Here is a 22,734-nt window from a genome sequence, read left to right as displayed (position 1 = left end):
AGAGGAGTAGTGGTTGTATGTACTTGGCATTTAGGTAAGAGGATGTGTGTGAGTGTAACGGGATCGTTAAAATGTTCTACAGATCACCTTTGCATAATAACACACCCACCGTTTGGAAAAAAATGGGGCTGTAAAGCATTACATATTAACAGTATTTGTGTTAATAAAATATGAGCTGAATTAGCGACTGTATTATAAGTTCAGCAAGAAGCACAACATTCTTAATAGTTTATGCATTGCTGGCTGTTCTCTTGTTTGTGACATGCAACTTGAACTTAACAGACATATCTATGGGACCTTTTTCCAGTATTAAAAATGATGACAAAAAGAATATGCATGTTTTGCTACAAGTAGAGTATGGCGTTTGCACATCTTACAACTGTTTTAGTGCCAAAAAGGGCAAGACCTAGTCTTCTTAATGGACATGGGTAACATATTTGAGCCAAAAAGCAAATGTATTACATTCAAAATACAAAAGTAAATGAATTCCTCAATAACTCAAATCACCTTAATTTACATTTCAACTCAACCATTGCAATGGATTTCTGCAGTCTAGCAGAACGCCATTGCTGTCCCTTTGCAGCACAAAGAGTATGCAGCATCAGCCTGCAAATGGACGCGAGTCTGTCAGTAGGGGGTGATGACGTTAAAAAAATATCCTCCCCCAACTAAGTAATCATTCAATTTGAACCGTGAAGCCACGACCTATTTAATTTTTAATAGCCTCACGGGACCTTTAACGTTCACCGTGAATCAGACGGCGTACACTCAAGGTTAATTGACCAGGGTGGCCACTGGGCTCGAAATGTGAGCCACTGCAACAGGCGGGAAACAACGCTACTGCTCGACCTTGTCACCATCATACAAATGTAAGAGTAGCCTTTCTGGAAATAACAAAGTTTAATCATCTTGCATCTTGAATTATAATGCCCATACAGCTGAGAAATGCTGGCTGAAAAATGGTATACATGCACTTGAGCTTTGTTAATATACAATTATACACACACATGGCCTTATATAGCAGGTACACTTTTGAAATTACATCAAGGTGGACGAGATCCGGTTGGAATGCTTTAAAAAAAACTCAACTTGATACCGAATAGTAGCATACCGATGTGACTAAATAAAATAGTGTTTAAAAACAAACATATACGTGCATAACTACATACAGCACAGCATGCTATGACATATGAATCGGAAAGATGGTTGTGGAAGAAAACGTAACAAAAAAAACTGACGAGTGTGCAAAAAATTAAGAGACGTGCTTTGAATTACATTGGGAGATAGACAAAGGAACACAAGCATTAGAGAACATACACAAATGTATGAAAACATTAGAGCTGATAAGAGCAGTAAGTGTTCTTGGACAATGTATCCACATGAATAACAGCATTATAGTTGTTGAGAGCAGTAAGTGTGCTTGGGCAGGACACGGCATGACCAGATCGGATGATGGTCGATAATATAATCAACTATAATGATGGAGTGGCAGTGCAGGGGTGGAACAGGTCGGATTACGTCAACCGAGGAGATGGAGCAATGGAATTAGCGTCCGTGTAGCTGCGAGATAAAATATTACGTCGCATGATCATGAGAGATGGCAACGGCTTGGGGAGGCCTTTATCTGGCTGTGGGTTGATCATGGCTGATGATGAAACTTTAGAATACGGAGCTTGAGGATAACATACATATATATACACTCTTAACTATACCTCATTGTTTCTAAACGCAAACTATATGAGGCTGATTACCTATTTTACAATTAAGTAAAAGCCAACACCAGCGTGGTGAAGTATGGTATGGTCAAACAACCTATTGACCAACATAGCATGTGGAGTACTTAATACAATAGCACATTTACAAAAGGGCTGTAAATTAAAAACGAAAAATCCCAAACATTTCTGCAATTGAATTTGTCACCAAAGCAGTAAGTAATAACACTGCGTGGCATATTTTTGATTGTAAAGAGATGTAATGTAGTATTCTTTGATGAAAACTGTAATATATCTAGTCAGCAAGTTTTATTCATCTTTTGAAATAAATGGATAAGATTAGCTGTCACCTGATAACCAAGCCAACACATTGCACAAAATGTCACATTTCAAGTCACTAACTGCAATTTTAAGCAATGATATGCAATTTGTAATATGAAAATAAATGCAAGGATGACATTGAGCTCCGTATTGTCCCTCCAAGTTTTTGTTCTTAGTTTAAGACCTTTGAGCACAAAAAAGCTGTCATTACCTAAACTGGGATGACACGGAATCCAGACCCAAATCTGTCACCTGCGTCGAGCTGATAAAATGTGCACAGCTGAAATGCTACCTCTGTATGATGAGCCTTATCCTTTTGCCAAGTCTACCTTGACCCCAGATGTCAGACCGATATGGATAAATTGCCACAATCTCCCTGCTGGAAACAGCCCAATAGCTATTGGGCTGCTGCTCAATGACATTACGTATCTCCTTACTTGGTGAAACGGCTGAAAAGGAGACATTCATTTTGGTCATCCGCATTATTCTTCCGATAAAAGCTCTGTAGATTACCAAGGACAGAAAAAAAACCTGATCAACATCTCGATGGCATCTGCACGACCAAATATCATTCTATTTCAACATTTCTGGTTAAAATAAAGTGTGTGTCATGGTTTAATGAATTAAAAAATGTTTTTTTTTAATATAAAAACAAAAAATGCCGTATATATTTACTGTTGAATATGAAATTTTCAGAAAAAAGCTGTCATTTGATACAGACGTTTCAAGCTGGATAGTTTTTATTAAATCTCCATGCCTCTCTCGTGTAACACTTCATCCCTAATTACATTTGTATCATTCATTACTGAATGCTGCACGACTACTGACCATCACAATTACTTTCATCCCTTTATTTATTTGTAGTGTTGGTACATTGTTGCTACACTAACCTTCCAATTATAACCGTCTTTTATGACATCAGTCATATTTAGCTTATATTTCATTCAAATTATTTCTCTCTGTTCCAGATGCATTCATTCAACAGACGAACTCACAGCAGGTGAAGTAGCAGCACTAGTGTGCATAAAGCAACGGAACATCAGAGAGGGCATGAACTGTCATCCCTTGCCAAATAGCAAGGCAGCAGTGTGGGGAATGTGTGCATTAGCAGGCTAAAAAGGCAAGCACAAGCCCTAATGGTTCTTCAAGTGGAGAAACTGCTTTATGGCAAGATGACAGAATGAGGTTGAGCTAGCAACTTTTAAAACTGATGATTCATCTGCTTAGCAGAGTTATGACACAGTATTGATTAAATGGGTGGCATTGCTTAAAACAAATGGAAAACTTTGATTAAAAAGTTATCTATCAAATTCCTAAACCATGCCAAATACAAGGAATGCACCATGAGAAAAAGTGGACAAAGGACAAGATGTGCAGTTTAAAGTAGAAACTTTAAATGTGGAAATCAAAACTCTTACACCTTAAGAATGTAATAGATGTCTACATATAACGAATATGGAAATCTCAATCAACCGAAAAAGGGCATTATTTTAGTAATGGATTACATTCAAGTTACGAGAAGAGTACTGCATGGACTACATCATTCTGCAGAAGCAAAAATGTTGAATTATAACACAATCTTCAAATATTCACTCGTTCAGGAATGGGGGCAGTGAGATCAGCATTGTGCCATGATCAGTTGGTTGGGAAACTACTGAAGTTGGGTTGTCTTTAGAGATGTCATGATTCACCCTCTCCCACTGCCCATAAATTTGATAAATTTTCGAGACAGGATTACAATCAGATTCACGAATAGTTGCAGGAATCACATAAACGCATAGCATAGAATCCAATGCCCATTGAAAAATATCGATTCTTATTTGCAATTTTGACGCATGTACAATGAGCTTAAGAAATGATGAATGATGCATCGTTACACCTCAAAATTTTCCCTCATTTTAACAGACTGTTGCACTTTCTGAGCAGAATCTTCCATAACCACTGCTTATGTTTAACACTGGCCCTCTACACATGCAGAGCAAAAAACACAGGCACACATGTATTATTTGCACTGTTAAAATATTTCACACAAGTGGATTGTAATGAAAGTGCCCCACTGAGGGCCCATCACTTACAAGTTAGCCACATGACTCCGTGTGCTACCTTTGCGGCATACCAGCGGCCTACATCTGCAATGGACGCACACCAGGTAGAAACAAGCCTCAAAGTGAGTGCAATAAACAGATACGGACGGAAGACCGTTTGTTTCACTGTGCTTAAAAAAGCCAACGGAAATTTATGCATTCCGCTGTTCTTCGTCGGGCCTGATTCAGACTGGTTTTAAGCCTACTGAGCACAGCACCAGTACGGACACATGCGTGTGAGTGTGTGTGAGTGAAACGTTTCGCTCACAATGACTCTGAGAAGTCAGCACAACACAGACACATTGATTGAAAGTAAAATTGATTCGCGTCTTGCTCACACAAATACCAGTGTGCAATGGTGCATACATCAACACACAATGTAAAAAAAAGCAAAGATTTTACTTTATACAGCTTGCATCTTCTGAAAAAACTATTACTGAATTACTTTTAACTTTTTTACTCTTCATCTTCTTTCATACTGATGAAATTTGTGTCGCAATCATAAATCGGTGTCTCAGTTTGAAATCCAGTGGATGTCTTGATGATAGGGAATGTATTCCCCATAGTCCTCCCGAGATGGAATACAGAGGGCCTGGATTGACCAATGGTCGTCTATTTGGCCGCTCTGCAGTCACACCTGGGACATTCTTTCATCTTCCAAGAATGCAGTAGATGCCCGCATCCTCCATGACCTGTGTGGATGTGGTTTACAACAGAGCATTGTTTGTGTGGAGGACCCTGGTGGTGGAGAGGGTCTTCAGTCCAGTAGGCATTAGGTAGTACAACAGATTCCCCAGGTACTTTTCAACTGTTGCTCAATGCTTTCTGAGGTTCAACAGAGAGTGGCAGCGAAGGTCCAAAGACACTTTCTTGATTTCAGGCAGGTAGACTGCTGGTGAATTGTGGAGGTTGGTGCGTTTCTACTCTTGTATCGGAAGGTACTGCAGCGGATATATTCTTACAGCAAACGTTTGGGGGCAATATGTGAAAACAGGGGCAGCCAGGATAGAGGGGCCAATTTTAAGGTACCACCTGTGATCCGCATTACTGAATTCAGCTGGACGACAACAAACCATGAGCAAACTTGGATTATTGCATGACCATAATCATTTAAATCAACGTTTGTATCAATGGCGTGCCTTACGAATGCATCTTCGCACTGCTATGCAGCCACTAATAAATAAATATTTGTAGTTATTTGCTAATCGAATATTGCTTGAAGGCCTCCCCACGCCATGTCAGTCATGGGAGTTGTTTGACCGTACTTAACCATGTTGGTCAGTGTGGGTTGGTGAAGGGGGCACTCAGGACTGGATCAGATGTCACTCGTTACAGATGTTGGCTGTGGGTGGGAACCAGACGCAGGTGGGCTGTGCCTCGTAGCACAATGTACGAACCACTGCCCCACCGCTGCCCCCTGCAGCAACTCGGAAGAGTAACATCAAGCTCAAGACGCCTGTATCGAGCAGACGTGTTTGAACATATGTAGTGGTTTAACGCGCGCCAAGGGGGGTAATTGTAAAAACGTGTGGGCTGGAAACAGTGGGGTCGTACCGGGACAGGCTGGTGTTGCTGGGGGACAACGGAGGAGACAGAGACAGCCCGTTAGGCAATTAGGAATGCAGGGCAGTGATTGGCTGGTTGTTGTTGTCTGGGAATGGGGACAGGTGGCGCCGGGGGCCGGGGGCGTGGGGCGTTAGGGGGGACGCCAGTAATTAATTGGAAATTAATAGGGACGGGCATAAATACGGGAGAGTGAGAGTGAGACGTGGAGTTGTGCTGGGAGCTGGACGGAGTCGGTCGGAGCAGAAGAAGAAGAAGTGTAGGGTAGCATATTTCGATTTAAAGCTTTCGTGACTGCAGGGATTCATCTTCTTGGTTCTTTCGGTAAAGTCATGTAGAAGGGAAGTAATAAAATAATAAAAATAAAACATAATAAAATAATTGTCACGACGTTTCGGGCCACAACGCAAGCAGTCGTCTTCAGGTGGAGAACAGGTCTGTCAAGTAGACAGAGTCTGAATGGCACGCTCCAGGCTTGGAGCGACTATTTATGCTGGGATGGAGGGGCGAAGAGCGTCTTGACAAAATAATGCTAATCCTCCATAATGCATGGGCATAATGACTTTAAACCCCTCGCCAAACCTCCTACGCATTTCACAAGTAGTACTAATCGCATATCTGCATTTCCCATAAATATGCTAAATTCCTCTTGATATGCAAATTATTTTGTCAAGACGCTCTTCGCCCCTCCATCCCAGCATAAATAGTCGCTCCAATCCTAGAGCGTGCCATTCAGACTCTGTCTACTTGACAGACCTGTTCTCCACCTGAAGACAGCTGCTTGCGTTGTGGCCGAAACGTCGTGAGAATTATTTTATTATGTTTTATTTTTATTATTTTATTACTTCCCTTCTACGTGACTTTACCGAAAGAACCAAGAAGATGTAGGGTAACAGTGGAGTAGAAGAAGAAGTGTAAAGTAGCAGTGGAGTAAAAGAAGTGTAGAGTAGCAGTGGAGTAGAAGAAGAAGTGTAGAGTAGCAGTGGAGTGGAAGTATAGGGTAGCAGTAGAGAAGGAGAAGCCGAACGAGAGAGATAGTCAGAGTGAGACGGAGAAGCCGAGAGAGAGCGACAGTCAGTGAGACGGAGAAGCCTAGAGAGAGCGACAGTCGGTGTGAGACGGAGAAGCAGAGAGAGAGCGACAGTCGGAGTGAGACGGAGAAGCCGAGAGAGAGCGACAGTCAGAGTGAGACAGAGAAGCCGAGAGAGAGCGACGGCTGGAGTGGGATGGAAAAGTAGAGAGGGGAGTCGGGAGAGACGGAGAGAGAGAGGGAGGAACGGAGCGAGCGAGGCCAGCGGAGCGTGGCGAGAAAGCGCACAACGCGCTAACGGATGATGGCGAAATGTGCTGTGTTGGACAAAATAAAGTGACGACAGAAAAGGAAGAAGTTGTCCACGTAAAGTTCAGCACTACACATATTAAATTCATCATTGGCTGTTTAAGGAACATCCTATCAATGCATGTTTATGTATGTACGTAGCCAAATGTGCTCATCGGTGGTGTGGTGGCGGGACAACAAACTAAACAGAAAAAGCAGTTCTAAAGAAATGAGTTTGTCAATCAAGATTTTAAAGTGCATCGCCTCAGTGGCTTCCTCATACCGGAAGAGCATTCCAGACGGCCGCAGAAGCGCGTCTGAAAGCGTTTAATACAGTAACCATCTTTGTTCGATGGTTAACCAAATTTGCACTAATCCATTTGGATTGCATACACAGATTCAAGATTTGTGGAAATAAGTGTATGACCCTACTTACTGCACAATTGTCCAATCTATCCTGCAAGCAAGCAGGATTGATCAGTCATTATTGTGTTATAGATTCAAGAGCTGATTACATTTAAAGTTCAGAAATGTTAGCACATTACCCATTATCTCCTTACCTGTATATTGACAGTCATGGCACACACACTCAGCAGCTCGCCATTCCAGGCGATGAATCCTAGCACGTAATGCTACATTGACGGCTGCCAACAATGCTGATCTACCCCTATTGTAGGTGAAATGTTGCCACTGCCAATTGTTCAGTGACAAGATCTATGTGCTTCATACAGAAACACAAATACTGGCAGAAAATTAACTCACCTTTGAGGCTTGGTGCATTGCATCAGTCCTCCTATTCCCATTTGATTTGATTTTCTTTATTGGTCACATAATTTGTAAACATCTACTTGTTGGGAAAGTAATGCCTTCCTGAAGATAAAGCTTATGGACATTAGCCTCGTTACGTGGAGAATAACAGTTTTCCAAGAAGTTCAATATGGGCAGACCCAGGATTTAGCACAAGCAGGCTATTGTCAATGTTTGTAGTTTTTATAGATTTACTAGTAGAGGAGTCCACATATTATGGACGAATTTCACGAGACCTGTCTACCTTTAGATAATCAGATCAACATTCCAATTCTGTAATTTAAAAGTCAATAACGGAATAGATTGTAAACATAACAAATGAGTGCTGAAAATACACGCACATTTGTCATACGATGATATCGTTGTGAAGTAGGGTAGAGTGATTACAAGCAGAGGAATACCAGCTTATATTTAATAAATGAGACGATTCGACTACAGTAAACGGATCATCGTCTCTTGCAATCCAACATACCCCACACGGTCGTGGAGAGTTAAAATAGAAGAGGCCACGTGGTAAAGTGGCTTCCCTCCCCCACACCCCTCTGGCACCCCCAACCTTGCCATATGCTCTACCAGATTTAAACCCATCGCGATCATGGAATATTTTAGATTTGTCATGAGTGCTCATATTCCCAGCTGCCTCACCGGTGTTCGTATGAATTACAGAAGCATATGCCGACGTGTAAGTGTCATGCTCAATTCATATTACGCTAATGCCTTGTAAACATTTTTCGCAGTTCCAATTTAAATGTATACTCACGAAAGCGTTTCCACTTCATCTTTTGCAGCTAAGCTTTAAACTAAATAATTCATTATCACAATCAGAAAACCAATACATTCATTACGGTGGTTTTTGTTATAGTTTATTTGTTTATTACGTTGAAGGAGAGAATACCAAACAACCTTTGTGCATTCAGAATACAGCAACCCACAACTTATCTAAACAAGAGGAAGCAGAAACCAACCAATTGGATGAGGGCAGTGTCCAGAACTCGTTGTAAATTATAAAACTCCCACCACATCACTCTCTACCTCTCTGCGGCTGATTTGTGTGGTAGTCATGCATGCAAATATTCACCCTTTTTGCAAATGTTTTTTTATACGTTCCTTTTAACACCCCTCCCAGTTGCATTCCAATCAAGCTAAAACCATCATGTTATGAGATTACTCTGAATGATCCCAGAAGATGGCATCACGTAACTCTTTATCGATATACGGTTTACACTTGTATGCATCATTCAGACGCTGTCGCCTCGACAGACCTGGTTTTCACCTGAGGACGGCTGCTTGCGTTGTGTCCGAAACGTCGTGAGAATTGTTTTATTATGTTTTATTTTTATTATTTTATTACTTCCCTTCTACGTGACTTTACCGAAAGAACCAAGAAGATGAATCCCTGCAGTCACGAAAGCTTTAAATCGAAACTTGTATGCATGTTGAACTTATTTCGCACTGTACAAGGCCAACCGTACAAAAACGTAAGTGTTCCTCGCATGTCATTTAAACCAACATTTTACAGTCTTAGAACTGGATTTTTTCCAAATTAAACAAACAACACAAATGTAATGCTTGCTTGTTTTTGCACAGAAATTGGTGACTGGGCTGAGACTGTCAACCCAGCTAGACTTGAAACCCCAGTTTAATCACAGGCAGCTTTCTCTCGATTATAGTTTTTTTTTATAGTTTACGTTTTTCTAGCCCATGATCTCTGAGCCACCCAGCCACCTTAGGTGACCTATAATTTTAAATGATAGATGTATTTAACACTTGCCATATGCAATAGACTATATTATTTTATTGTATAAACATACAGGCAGAAAAGGAACATATCTAGTTCATTTGTATGGTATATGAACAGCAACAGGTCGAGTTTATTCCGAAATGTTGGAGTTTGTATAGCTATTCGAAGGCATCTGAGGTTGCCTGGTGAATTCAATTTGGGTGGTGTTGCAGCATAAGCAGTAGCCTGTTCCCCAATTGTTGCCAAGGTTCACGGTTCGAATCCAGTTGCTGCCCTGAGTATTACTGCATCGGTAATAACCACAATATGGGCTGCCTGTTTCACTGTGGTTTCGAGAGTCCAAATTTGGCCAAATTTGAAAATGACCTACAAATTACTCAATTGGTCACTCTTGCAAACGAGACAATCCTGGCCTCTTGAGTTCTCCAGTGGTTAAACAAAATGAATGTGAATTTGCAACTCGTGCAAAACGCTTGTATTGGGCAATGATGTGAGTGGTATATTTGACTTCACCAAAGTTACAATTAGGCAACCGAATTCCCCAATTTGGTGTGAAAACACAACGAATGTCATCACACTGGCAACCAAATGTATTTGACTGACCTTCCAATCAGAAAAAGGAATGACTGCAATAAACAAAGTGTGTTTGTGTCCTCACATGAAGCAACACTCATGGACTGGTCAACCACACAAGAGCCGCTTACACAAGCCAGGAGACTCTTGTCAATTCTGAACATGGACGCGCATGACTGCTTCAAAAAGAGATAAGCCAGGCCCAAACACAGAAGTGCTGAACCCCATGCAATATTTATGCCAGATATGCAATTAAAGACTTAATTCAGCCTGCACAATAACAAATGCATGAACAAGCAATGGCATGACTTAGTAAATAAAAAAATAATAGACAGTAATTGGCTGAGAACAACAATGCAGCTCATGGTGCACGTTGCATTGCTATCGTTGAGGTATTGCGTAGTTAATATATTGTAACTGTTTTGCTGACTAGATAATGAGACATTTTCTGGCAACCCAGGAATATGTAATGGTAAACTGGGTGCACCTAGTGCAGTGATTTTCAAGACAAGGCTTCATGATCCAACAGTGGCCTTCGCATCCAAGATATTCAATATGTTGCACTCACTCACAAACTGAGTACCAATTGCTAAGGGATTAAATAGACAATGTGCATTTCAGTTCATGAATCAAAATGGATAAGTAAATTACTTGTATGTTATTTGATCTCACAGCTGTGGGCCTCACACATATTACGCAAGTGACAAGTGCCAAATGCAGTGATGAAGTGAAAAAAAATTGTACTAGTTAATATTTTAAAAAAAGTTAAATTTTTATACTGACCTTCTCAATTGACTTCAGAGCCAATAGAGACATGACCTTTAAACGTAAATTAACACTCTTAACCACCAAATTTAACGGAATTATACAAAAACATACATTCCTACCCAAGCTGAAAGCTTTATGAAAGTATATGCAAATCGAGAGCGGTACACTTTAATTTCCATCACTTCATGAAGCAATACTACCACCGCAAACAGAGATACAGAAAACCTACAGACTGCACGTTGAAACAGATATACATACACATTTTGTGATTGGAATGTGAATTTTGTACAGTTAAAGCTTGACGATTGCGGCCAACTGGATTAGGGAGCTCTTTATCACCTAATCCCCTATATCTGGGAATACTAGCTGCATCATTGCTTTTAAGATGCTGGTTTCTTACTCTGGCTTCATGGAGCTTTAATGAAATCCATTCTACTTAGATGGCATTTAATGAGCGATCCCATGTAGGCAAGTGTAATGGTTTTGGCTGTGTCCATCTGTAGGGGTGTTAGAGAGAGAGCCGTTATGCATGGCAGCTTATGGGAAACAAACACAGTGGGCGGGGCTACGTGAGTGCACGGGGGGGGGGGTGCTCTCAACGACGTCCGCACCAGGCAGCCCGGGGTCCCACCCCTCAGCGGGGGTTGAGTATAAAGGGGGATGTGTCAGAGGGCTCGGGGCAGAATGTTAAAGCTAAACCAGTGAAGACCGAAGATCGTCTAGCTAGAGCCCTGTACTCCCCTGGGACGCCGCCCTTGTCAGGGCCGCGCAGGACCGAGCCAGCGGCGTGGTCCCGAGAACCAGAGCTAGTGCTCTGGGACTCCGGGTACCGTAGCCCGACTTACCAGTGTCGGGCCAGACAGCCTCCCCTAGCCCGTTAGTGGAGGAATAGGAGGTAGGTCAGAGATAGCTAGCAGTGTATTCCCAGCTTGCCGGGTGAGGGGGCCGATACCCCCTCCAGTATTGTATGTCCGCGGTTGTGACAACTGTTGCGGAATAAATACATGTGCCTCAACCCCGGGTGTCCAAGAGTCCTCAACGGTATTACACATCCATAATCCCAGTCAGGAAAAGGGGAGACATTAAATTATTAAATATGTGTGGAGAGAGGCACTCAGAATAAGCTTTGAAAGACAGCATTTTTTAAGGTTTGCAGTACTTTGAAAAAAGAGCATCAAAAGGTAGACAAAAAATTATCTCATGAAATCACATGCCATTACATGTGTTACATTACATGTGTAGTGGTGTTATGGTAGAACCACACATCTGTTACAGCCGTTAGGATGCTACGGGACAAACACTTCGGTTACAGCTAGCACCCTGGGGGGCTGTGGGTTTTGGATCCCTCGCGCCCCTCCCAACGGGTGGGGCCTGCGGGGTGTGTTTCGATCCCTCAGAACCCCGCCACTCGGTGGGCAATTGGTAGAAAAGACGGAGAGCCAGAGAGCTCGAAGCAGTGTTCGGGAGCCGAAGAACGAAGACCTAGTTGAAGACTGAAGGCCGGCTAGATAGACCCTGGAACTCCTCTGACCCGCTGTCCTTCTCAGTGCCGGGCAGAGCAAGCCAGCGGTGCGGCCCCAAAGCCTCAGAGCCGATGTCCTTCTAAGGGCCGGGTCTGTGTGGCTGGGTGTCGTGACCTGTGCCTTGGCAGGGCCAGGCCAGGTAGCCTCCCCTAGTGCCTTTAGCGGAGGACCCGGGAGCATAGATAGCTAGGCAGATAGCCTAGGGGTGTATCCCAGTATAGTACGGGTGAAGGGGCCGTTACCCCTTCTCAGTGTTGTATATCCCTGTTGAGATATAATAAATAGTGCTGCCTCGACTACACCGTCTCTGTCGCTTGTGAACCCACTACACATGTAACAATAAATCTGAATGGATATTCAGACTACACAATCCGTAAAGCTATCACTACAACCGTTGGGAAAGACCCATCTGAGGATTCAATAAAAACCATCACCTTTCCATACAAAGCAGGGGTCACTAAAAATATTTCCTAAATTAGAGTAAACAGCGCTAAGCACATTAAGAATACCCCAACGTTAAGCAGCATATACACACAGTGTATTGTATATGAATATATATTTATACAAATGCCTTGACAGATCCTACACTGTGCCCAAGATGCCCGTCACATATTTCTATAGCCCTAACTAAAAAAAAGCTTCCCCGCATACATTAATGCCACAATGATGAAATGTATGTAATCCGTACACGCTAGAGTGAAGATAACAACACCCCTGATTGCACTCAAGATGGCCAACCCTGTGGATGCACCTGCCTGCTTGCTCCTGCTACATCTTTGGGCTGTGCCAACAGCACGTGCCGAAGTGCACCGCCGCCCAGCCCAAAACACACCTTTTTTTTAGATGATGCCTCAAGACCAGTGGAAGTGGCTGGCGCGCTGGCATTTTCTGAGATGGATGTGGTTCGTTCGATGGTACTGACAGTGTAGTTAGAGCTGTGCATTCCAGGCGGCGGATGACATGGTCCGGGTGGTTGGAGCTGGGCACACTTCAAACTGCTCAGCAGGTAATAATTTGCTGTTGTCATGGTCGTGGTCATTGTTTTATAGTTAAGATTCTCTCTCTGATACACAGACACATTCTATTTATGGGTTTTTGGGGGGATTTTAGGCAGTTCTTCACGGTGGTCTTGTTTTGTATTTCAGTTTCCCTAGCTACATCACTCTGCCATCTACTATTCAATACCAATTTAAATTTTCCCCAATCCCCTTTATACAGTATAAGCACTGTGAAGGCAGCAAGGGTTGATGGATCGCAAACATTTGGTTAAGTGTCCTTCCTGTCACTGTCGAGGCCACAATAACGTGGCTTGCCAGGGGAAGGCGGTACAGGAATAACTGGACTCTCATCTGTATAATGTTTGAGATATAGCGTTTCCCTCTCACATGTGTGGGTTTTCTCCAGGTGCGTTGGTTTCCGACTACGTGTATATATACTCATTACTTGGCTAATAACACCTTAATATAGAGGACCGTAGAGCTGGTGGGGAGGAGATTTGGTTCCAGCTCACCGCCTGGCTGCTGTTTTCCCGATTGTCTGTGATGTCCTTACCCTACACCTCTGATTAGCACGGTTGACTACGTACAATAAGAAAGAAACGTCGTGAGAATTTTTATTGTTTTAGATTTATATTATTTTATTATTTCCCTTCTACGTGACTTTACCGAAAGAACCAAGAATATGAATACGAAAGAAGTTCAAAATACATACGTTCAAGAGTGCGTGAATACTGTGCGGAGCATTACAAGTTGAAATTACTATTGTTATTATTACAGCATTGACTTAAAGCTTTCGTGACTGCAGGAATTCGTATTCTTGGGTCTTTCGGTAAAATCATGTAGATAGGTTCAAATAAAATAACAAAATAACAAAAAACTACAACGTTTCGATCGCAACACAAGCAATCGTCATCAGGAGAAAAAGAGTGGGAAAGCTGCTGAGGCAGGCTGTTTGAAAGGTTTGAAATGAGTGTAGCCCAAGGGTCATAAACGAAGTGGGCGGGGCTAAGATGTGGAAGCAGAAACAATTTACAGCAATGGTTTTTGCTGCACTGTCCTCTGCTATTCACCACGTAGGCCCCCAACCTATAGCAACGTGTTTTACATGGTGGTTACCCATCCAAGCACTGTCCAAGATCAAAGCCTGCTTAGCTTCTGAAATCTAACGACAGTACCATGTTATTTATATTACACGATATTCTGTGCAAAAAAAAATAGTTTGTGGGAAATACTTAATTATACGATCAGATGTCCTATCGTGGCTATCTCTTTGAGAACAATTACATATTTCAGGATTTTATTATTGATGTGTAATTTATTCATAAAAATTAAAACAAATTGCTGTGTGGCACATTTGAATGAACATTCATTATTTTTACATACATTTTACAATAAAATTCATAGTTTAAAAGTGCTGAGTACTTGCCTGTTGAATTAAGGTGCACGTAGATTATGCTAAATGCTACACATGGTTCTGCTAGTGGCCCTCTTGAGAGAGAAACGTGTACACATCTTCTCTTACTTTGATCTCATCCTGCTGAGCGGGGATTCAGCCATATCTCTCAATGAGACAGTTCAGAGGATGTTTAATTTCATGGCAAGCCACACGTAGATCCTCAATTTCTCCAAGTGCGACATGTCGTTCCAGTCGCTGACTCATTTTGGAGGTTCAATGGATCAGCGTTCACATTGCGCCTCTAGTCAGTACCTAGACCTCCCCCGGGGAAGCTCATGATCCAACCAGTGGTGACCGAATTCAGCAAATTCTAATTATGAATCCTGGTCTCACCACCACCTGCAGCAATCCATTTGAGAGCACAGTTTCAGATGTACCTCAACTTAAGTCACTCTTTCTGAGCTCCAGAAACCTGTTCATCACAGGACAGGTTATGCCAGTGATCCTAGTTCCTCTGGAATTACCAGTTGTGCTGGATTACTGGCATGTGCCACTCCTGCTTTCAGACAAATATGTGCAAAAATCCGAGACAGTGAACTTTTGGAAAGATTTCCCTTTGAGTTTCTTCACATCACTTAGCAATGTGATCTTGGTATATAGTAGTGACACATTCCCGTTACACCAAAATAAATTATTTATTTCTGTTATGTATTTGCATTGCATAACACATGTTTAAATGTACACAAGCGTTTGCATTGCATTTTGAGATAAATATAAGTAGGTGTGCATGTCCACACAACCGTTAATCGTGCCATGTGTGAATGCATGTGGACAGTAAGACACATGCTCTTGGGTTCAAAGATGCACTCAAACGAAGGCATAGATGAAGGCAAGCGAATATGATTTCTAAAAACAACTGCTCGTTGATAAGCACGTGCATGGACAAATGCCTGCACAAATGTATGTTTTCCTGAACATAAAGTGCATGTGTAGTGACTTAACTCGGAGACGATAAGAGTTGGAGGTACTTCTTTTATTTAACGAGCACCCCCGGCACAATACACACCCTACGCTGGTACACTCTTCTGTCACACGTTTATAGACAACTCTACATGGGTTGCTAGCCTATACACAACACTAGCCGTCTAACACTGATGGCGCTGAACCAAGACAGTCAACTACCGTCTAGCAGCACAATATCGTGTGAAGACGACAGCGACAATGGAGAGGATCTTCAACACCACGAGGGGGATCCCACTCCATACGACAGCCCCGACCCTCTTGCTCAGGGCCCCCTTTTATGCTCCCAGCGTAGCCTCGCTCTGCCCCGGCCACGCCCCCTCTCTAGAACCTACCAGCGGGTTCCCGGGCTTCCTCCATGTGCCCCTTCTATAACCTTTCCCCCAGATATCCCCCTCTGATGTATCACGTGGCCTGCTGACGTCAGGGCTGCTGTAAGCCACAGATCCCCTTCCCTGCCAGCAGCCAGCGCTATGCTGCTACATTAATTATTTTATGCCACTACACATATACCAAAAACCAACAATCAGATGGGTATCTGCAGAGAGAGAGGATGCTTCCGTGATGTAACAATTCGCATGTTGCACAGGTCGCCAGTTCAATTCGATCTCCCGGTGTGCCAGTTGAAATAATCGGCCAGTTTCTTAAATCCCCCTTACCGTCGGTGTCCGCATAATACTGTAATGTAAATGAGTGTGCCAAGTGTGGGTATGCCTACCCATTTCAAGATGTCTGGCCAACAGGGTGGAGAAGACCAAATGTATTGTATTCTCCAATACAGTTAGTGTGTCTTAATTATTGTCGACAGACATTATTTTATGAATATATATTGTCTTAGCAAAATTACCTGCTGTCTGTGTAGCATGTAATTTCGTTTTAAAATGTTTATCGTCAGATAGTGGGTATATAAATAAATATTTTGATTCTGATATTATTTAAACTCACTCACTTTTGTTGTTTATCTAAGCAATGTATTCATTCATGACAGTATTTGACAGTGTTCTGTAAATGTTTTGCAGATACCAGAATTGAAAGAGCATATATAAATCATGGATTGGTATGCCTTTTCTCACATTTCAAATTAAGCTGATTTTCTTAAGAAATTGTGGCAATTTGTGTGAGTTCGCCCATTAAATTAGCATTACAGACGGTGTCTGCAGCAAGGATTTTCAGGTCAGCCTTATTTGGGGACCTCCTGGATAATGTCATTAAGAAACTTTCTTTTGGATTCTTCCAATTAGTGTCGGTCTTTTGTTGTTGTTGCAGCCTCTGGATAAAAGGGCTGCAATTGTGCTTGCGGCTGTGCTTGGCAGTGGTGCATTTAATTACATCCTGGTATTTTATTAGTTTATTTTACTCGTTTTACCCCAGGGAAGGCCTCACTGAAGTCTCGCGACTCTTTTTTCAGGAGAATCCTGCCAGGTTTTGTTTTTCAAAAAGGTGGCAAATTGATGGCTATGTGCAATATACCTTGAGTAATTTGCAAGTAATTTTTAAAACTTAGCAATTTTTGGACCATGACTCCGGCACGCAATGGCCTACTATTTGGAATTACGTCACGGGACATTATATTTTGATGAATTATATGTCGTATCTAACATGTGAATTATAAGATCGAGATTTTGTTTTTAAACCCCTTGATACATGGTTTCTGCACAAGAAAACTAAAACGCTCTGCGCAAGTGAGAATACACAGCCCATCTGCTGCCTGTCCAACAGGCAAAGTGAATAAGAAGAGCCGGGTGGAAAGCATCTGCATATTTAAATATTAGTGCCGCGTTTTCCATTTAAAATAAATTCCGTAATTTTAAAAGCTCATCAATTCACAGCAGCAACGCTGTAGTGTTACCGTGCATGTGTAAACATTTTAACGTTATAGCACAGGTGCTGTTTATATGGCGCCACGACTCTTTTCGTGTTCATGAAAACCTTCTAGAGGGTCCATGCAAATCACACGTCCTCACAAATATCATCAATACGATCCATGCTACTACTTGACATGGTGACCCAAGGCAAACAATGACACTGTCTGTATTGTGTCACAGAAGACGACGGTCTTCTGTGACTATCCACGTAACACTAGTTATTTCGTTCGGCACATTGTGTTCTACATCACAACATAACCCCTACATCACAACAGAGCCCCCATTTCACCTTGCCCATGACATACTGCAAATGTATCCAGTATTCATTGTTCCAGATTGTGACACAAAATAATATTGTGGATAATTATGGTTTCAGGGACCCTGACCCTCATCAGCGAGACTGTTAAAAAATTAACCAAAAAAAATCTAAAATAAAACCTAGGGCCATCAGAATAAATGTGAAGGTCACAGCAAATCCAATTCGGAAAAAAAGCTTAACACGTAGGCTTTCGCGACCAATATCATCCATAATACAGGTCTTTTTAGGTTAGAGCATGTAAATATTTATTAATGTTTATTTATATTTACACGATACATATTTACATTTTTTGGTTAGATCGTGTAAATATGTATTGATATTTACACTCGTGTTACGTGGATAGCACAGAAGATCGTATACATATTTATTTATACCCTTTGGTTCTTTCGGTAAAGTCACATAGGTATAAAATAAAATAAATTAAATCACGACGTTTCAGGCGCAACACAAGCGTCCGTCATCAGGTGGGACAACGACAGCAAGAAACAATTGCTGAAGTGGGCAAAAATTGTTTCTTGCTGTGGTTGTCCCACCTGATGACGGACGCTTGTGTTGCGCCCGAAACGTCGTGATTTAATTTATTTTATTTTATACCTACGTGACTTTACAGAAAGAACCAAAGAGTATGAATCCCTCCAGTCACGAAAACTTCAAATCTAGATATTTATTTATATTTACACGATCTAACCCAAAAATATGTATTATGGCAAAAGGCTACAAGTACTTTTGAAATGTGCTGCTACAATAAGATGCTATTGGATCTTGAGTTTGTTTAAGATTTTGGCAATCCTTTTGGTGACCCCTGCTATGTATGGTAAGGATTCCTGCAGTCACAAAAGCTTCAAATAATAGCAGGGGTCACCAAAAGGATTGCTAAAATTCAAGATCCAAACTCTTAGGTTTTTTCGGTAAAGTCACGTAGGAAAATAAATAAATAATAAACATTTTTGAAATAATAATAGAAATCAAATAATAAATCACGACGTTTCGGAGGCAACACAAGTCTCCGTCATCAGGTGGGACTGTCACAGCTAAATTTACTGTATCAAGTGAGGCAAAATTCCAAGAGACAAGCTCTTAAATACAAGTTAAGGGGGAGGGGGGGCTTATCTGAATGTGGTAGCCAGGGAATGGAACGTGTTGGGGGGGGGGCTAAAAGAGAACAATCGGTGCACCTCGACTTGGGGTCGTTGCAACCGGTGTTGGCTGACAATCCACCTTCAGAGATTTGTTCATGAAGCCATCCAGATATACTCAGACAAAACTCTAATCGAGAATATGGATTCAGATTGAGCAATCATTGGAAGGATGTGATAAACCACGTCTCGTTTTAAGTACTATGATTTTCACTCACCTACCCGGTTGTGGTCATCCTCACTCACCCACCCGGTTGTCGTCGTCCAATTACTACTTGTGTAATGAGAGCCTATGTCCGGCTCACGTGGTGATCGGCTCTGCCGGTCCTGCTCTACAGCCAATGGGGGGAGAGCCTGGGAGCATGGCCCTGGCGTGATCGAGGGATGTCAGCTAGGGTGATTGGTTCTGCTGGTCTTGGCCTCAGCCAATGGGAAGTGAATATACAGCAGTGTGATATACATTAGGGTGGGTAGAATAATACATAGTGTAATATTACAATGGATAAGGTATAGGGTGGTTTATAGCAATACAGTATATAATTTAATGTTGGGTTTGTCTATGGCAGTATATAGTACGGTGTAGACTCGTGTGATGTAAGAGAATAAAGTTTAGATGGAAGCATATAATATTTTTTTACGACGTAGAATTGTAATGTATTACTTACTGTTAGTAACTCAGCTTATTGTAGAGTATATTTAGTATAATGATGATACTATGTAGTTTATACTTTAGTTGTTTACGTGGTGGTTTTAGTTACTGCAGCTACATACTATTAACACTTCTTCCCTTTATTAATGCTACCCCTATCCCCTCCCTGTGATGCTGCTAATCCTGCATAATGCACGGGCAAAGTAGCACTAATTCACATACCTGCATTTCCCATATCCCCTCCCTTGGATGCTGCTAATCCTGCATAATGCACGGACATAAGTAGTACTAATCACATACCTGCATTTCCCATAAATATGCTAAATTCATATTGATATGCAAATTATTTTGTCAAGGCGCCCTTTCCCCCCCCCCCTTCCAACCCAGCTTATATATATGCTCCAAGCACGTGTGCTGTTTCATTCAGACGCTGTCGCCTCGACAGACCTGGTTTCACCTGAAGACGGCTGCTTGCGTTGTGGCCGAAACGTCGTGAGAATTATTTTATTATGTTTTATTTTTATTATTTTATTACTTCCCTTCTACGTGACTTTACCGAAAGAACCAAGAAAATGGGAAGACAAGTCAAGGGCATGGTCCCGGGAGTTTATGGAGAATCTGGAACATTCAGCGCAGGCTATTAAGGATTGGCTGGAGCATACCACGTGACCCAGGCATTAAATAAGGGAAGAGCCGAGGGACACGGGGTCAGACGAGGAACGAAGAGAGAGAGGGGCCACGCGCGAGCGGGGCTCCGAGTGCCACGTGGCGGTGCGTCTCTTGCGATCTGTCTGCCCACTTCCCGTTGCCTGCCAGCAACGGGGAGTGCTTGTGAACTGAGATAAGTAAATAAAAGGACCGATTCCACAAGCCATCTCCAAGAGTATTATTACACATGGACTACAAGTCCATTTACTTGCTAATTTCTCTAGCCTCACCCGTCTATGCACGCCACAAACCCTCCCCCTCTTCCCCCGGTGCCAGCCCCCTCCCGTCCCTGCACGCCACAAACCCTCCCCCCCCTCTCCCCTGTGAACTCCTACAACCAAACTCCACCCCTTCCCTCTCCCCTCCCGTGCCTATATAAAGCCACAACAGCAGATAATTTTTTCTCACCTGAAGACGGACGCTTGATTGTATTGCGACCGAAATGTCGTGTTTTATTTTATTTTATTGTTTTTTCTATCTCGTGACTTTACCAAAAGAACCAGAGAGTATGGATTTCTGCAGTGATGAAAGCTTCAAATCAAGAATGCCCTCCCACTGTCTGAGATTTGAAATAAGTGTAAGTAATGTGGATTGCTGTGGCATCCTTATAGGTAAAGCATTGGGTCATTCCATATCGAACATGCATTTATTCACTCAAAAAACATCTTTATTTTGCTTTTACGTGTCTACTGATTTATTTAATACAGGCAGTTGGATGGTGATATGTGATTTATCTTGCTTGCTATGCAGAAGGTAGTGGGTTCGATCTCAATCTTGACAATGCCTGTACATTTGGAGTTTGCGTGTTCTCACTCCCCATGGTCGCATGGATTATTTTCCGGGTTCTCCAGTTTTACCCTCCACGTTTAGAGACATGCATTCAGATAGTTTTTCTCTCACATATGATGATATAAGCCACTTTGATGAGCTATCAAGTGTGGACAGGTCACTTCTAAAAATACCTCATGGCTCAGTGGGCTTTACCTGGTAAAATACAAATAGTTGAATTTTAACACATAGGCTTTTGCAACCAATATTAGCAATGGTAAAAAATAGGTTAGGTCGTGTAAATGTACAAGTGTCATATACCCACTTCGTCACTCAATTGTAAATGTTCTACAACACACCGGTGTGTTGAAATAGTAACTAATTGGCACGTTCTGTTCACGTAACAGACCTTACTAACTGGCTGTGTCGGGTGGAGGTGGGTATATGACACTTTTATATTGACGCGACCTAACCCAAAAAACGTTATCATGGACAAATAGTGTAGTTTAAAATACACAAATAAAGTAATCACTAAACTCTAGAAAATGTGTAAAACTGCAAGTGAGTGATTATGTTGCAATGACATGTGTATTATATAACACTTTGAATAAATAATTTCAATCTTTATTTAGACTGGAGGATCCGATGAGCTATGAAGCTCTTTTTCACAGATGTCCAGTAGACTATACATGTGTAGTGTAGCAGCGCCGACTGGCGACCAGGGGTAGCAATTGTGGGTGTACCCACCCAAGGGAAAGATCTGGGCCAAGGGTCATGGAAGGGATAATAACTGGGCCAAGGGTCATGGAAGGAATGCATCTTGTAGCTCCCAGAACCAGCTAGATGGTTTCAGAAGGGGGATGTGGCCAGGGCAGGGCTGGGCCCCACTGGAACGATAAAAGGGGGCGAGAGAGGGAGCTCGAGGCTGTCGTGAGAGTCAGGGTCGTCTCGTCGTTGCTGCTGTTCTCGTCATCGCCGCTGCTGTCTTTCTCATCGCTCGACGTCGCCACTGCTATATGGTTAGCCAGCTATCTAGTCAGTTAGCGCCGTCGTTGCTAGGTGGTCAGTGTTGTGTTATGTGCTAGTGAGTGTAACAGTGAGAGTTATGATAAATAAATAAGAAGGTGCCTCTATAGTTTATTGGCTCCGGAGTTGTACATTACACATGCTCGATCCATGCACAAACTTAATTCCTTAAGTGCACCATTATGAGTGTATCAATAACCTTGTAATTTTCAAACATATTTTATGAATGAGACAAAGCAACTATAACATTTACGTTTTCATATTTAAACGTAAATAAATAATTAAATGCTTATTAAATAAATCTCATAAATAGATATTCCTTCATAACGAGGAAAATAGAGTTATGTCACTTGCAATTACTCGTGCATGATGGTTTGTCTTATGAATAAAAACACTCCAAATGTATAACATCTGGAATGTATTGGTTTGATGAGCCCTC

At 42.0% G+C, this 22,734-nt stretch overlaps 1 protein-coding gene across 4 annotated transcripts in view; it reads right to left on the bottom strand.

Annotated features, from left to right (window-relative positions):
- Positions 1–22,734, bottom strand: part of LOC144720321 (protein PALS2-like) — a 155,454-nt gene that overhangs the window by 108,278 nt on the left and 24,442 nt on the right. The gene's annotated exons all lie outside the window — the stretch shown is intronic.

The sequence above is a fragment of the Lampetra planeri genome, chromosome 1, assembly GCF_965212315.1.
Source record: "Lampetra planeri chromosome 1, kcLamPlan1.2.h2, whole genome shotgun sequence".
NCBI lineage: Eukaryota > Metazoa > Chordata > Hyperoartia > Petromyzontiformes > Petromyzontidae > Lampetra > Lampetra planeri.
This window is presented reverse-complemented; position numbering and strand designations above follow the sequence as displayed.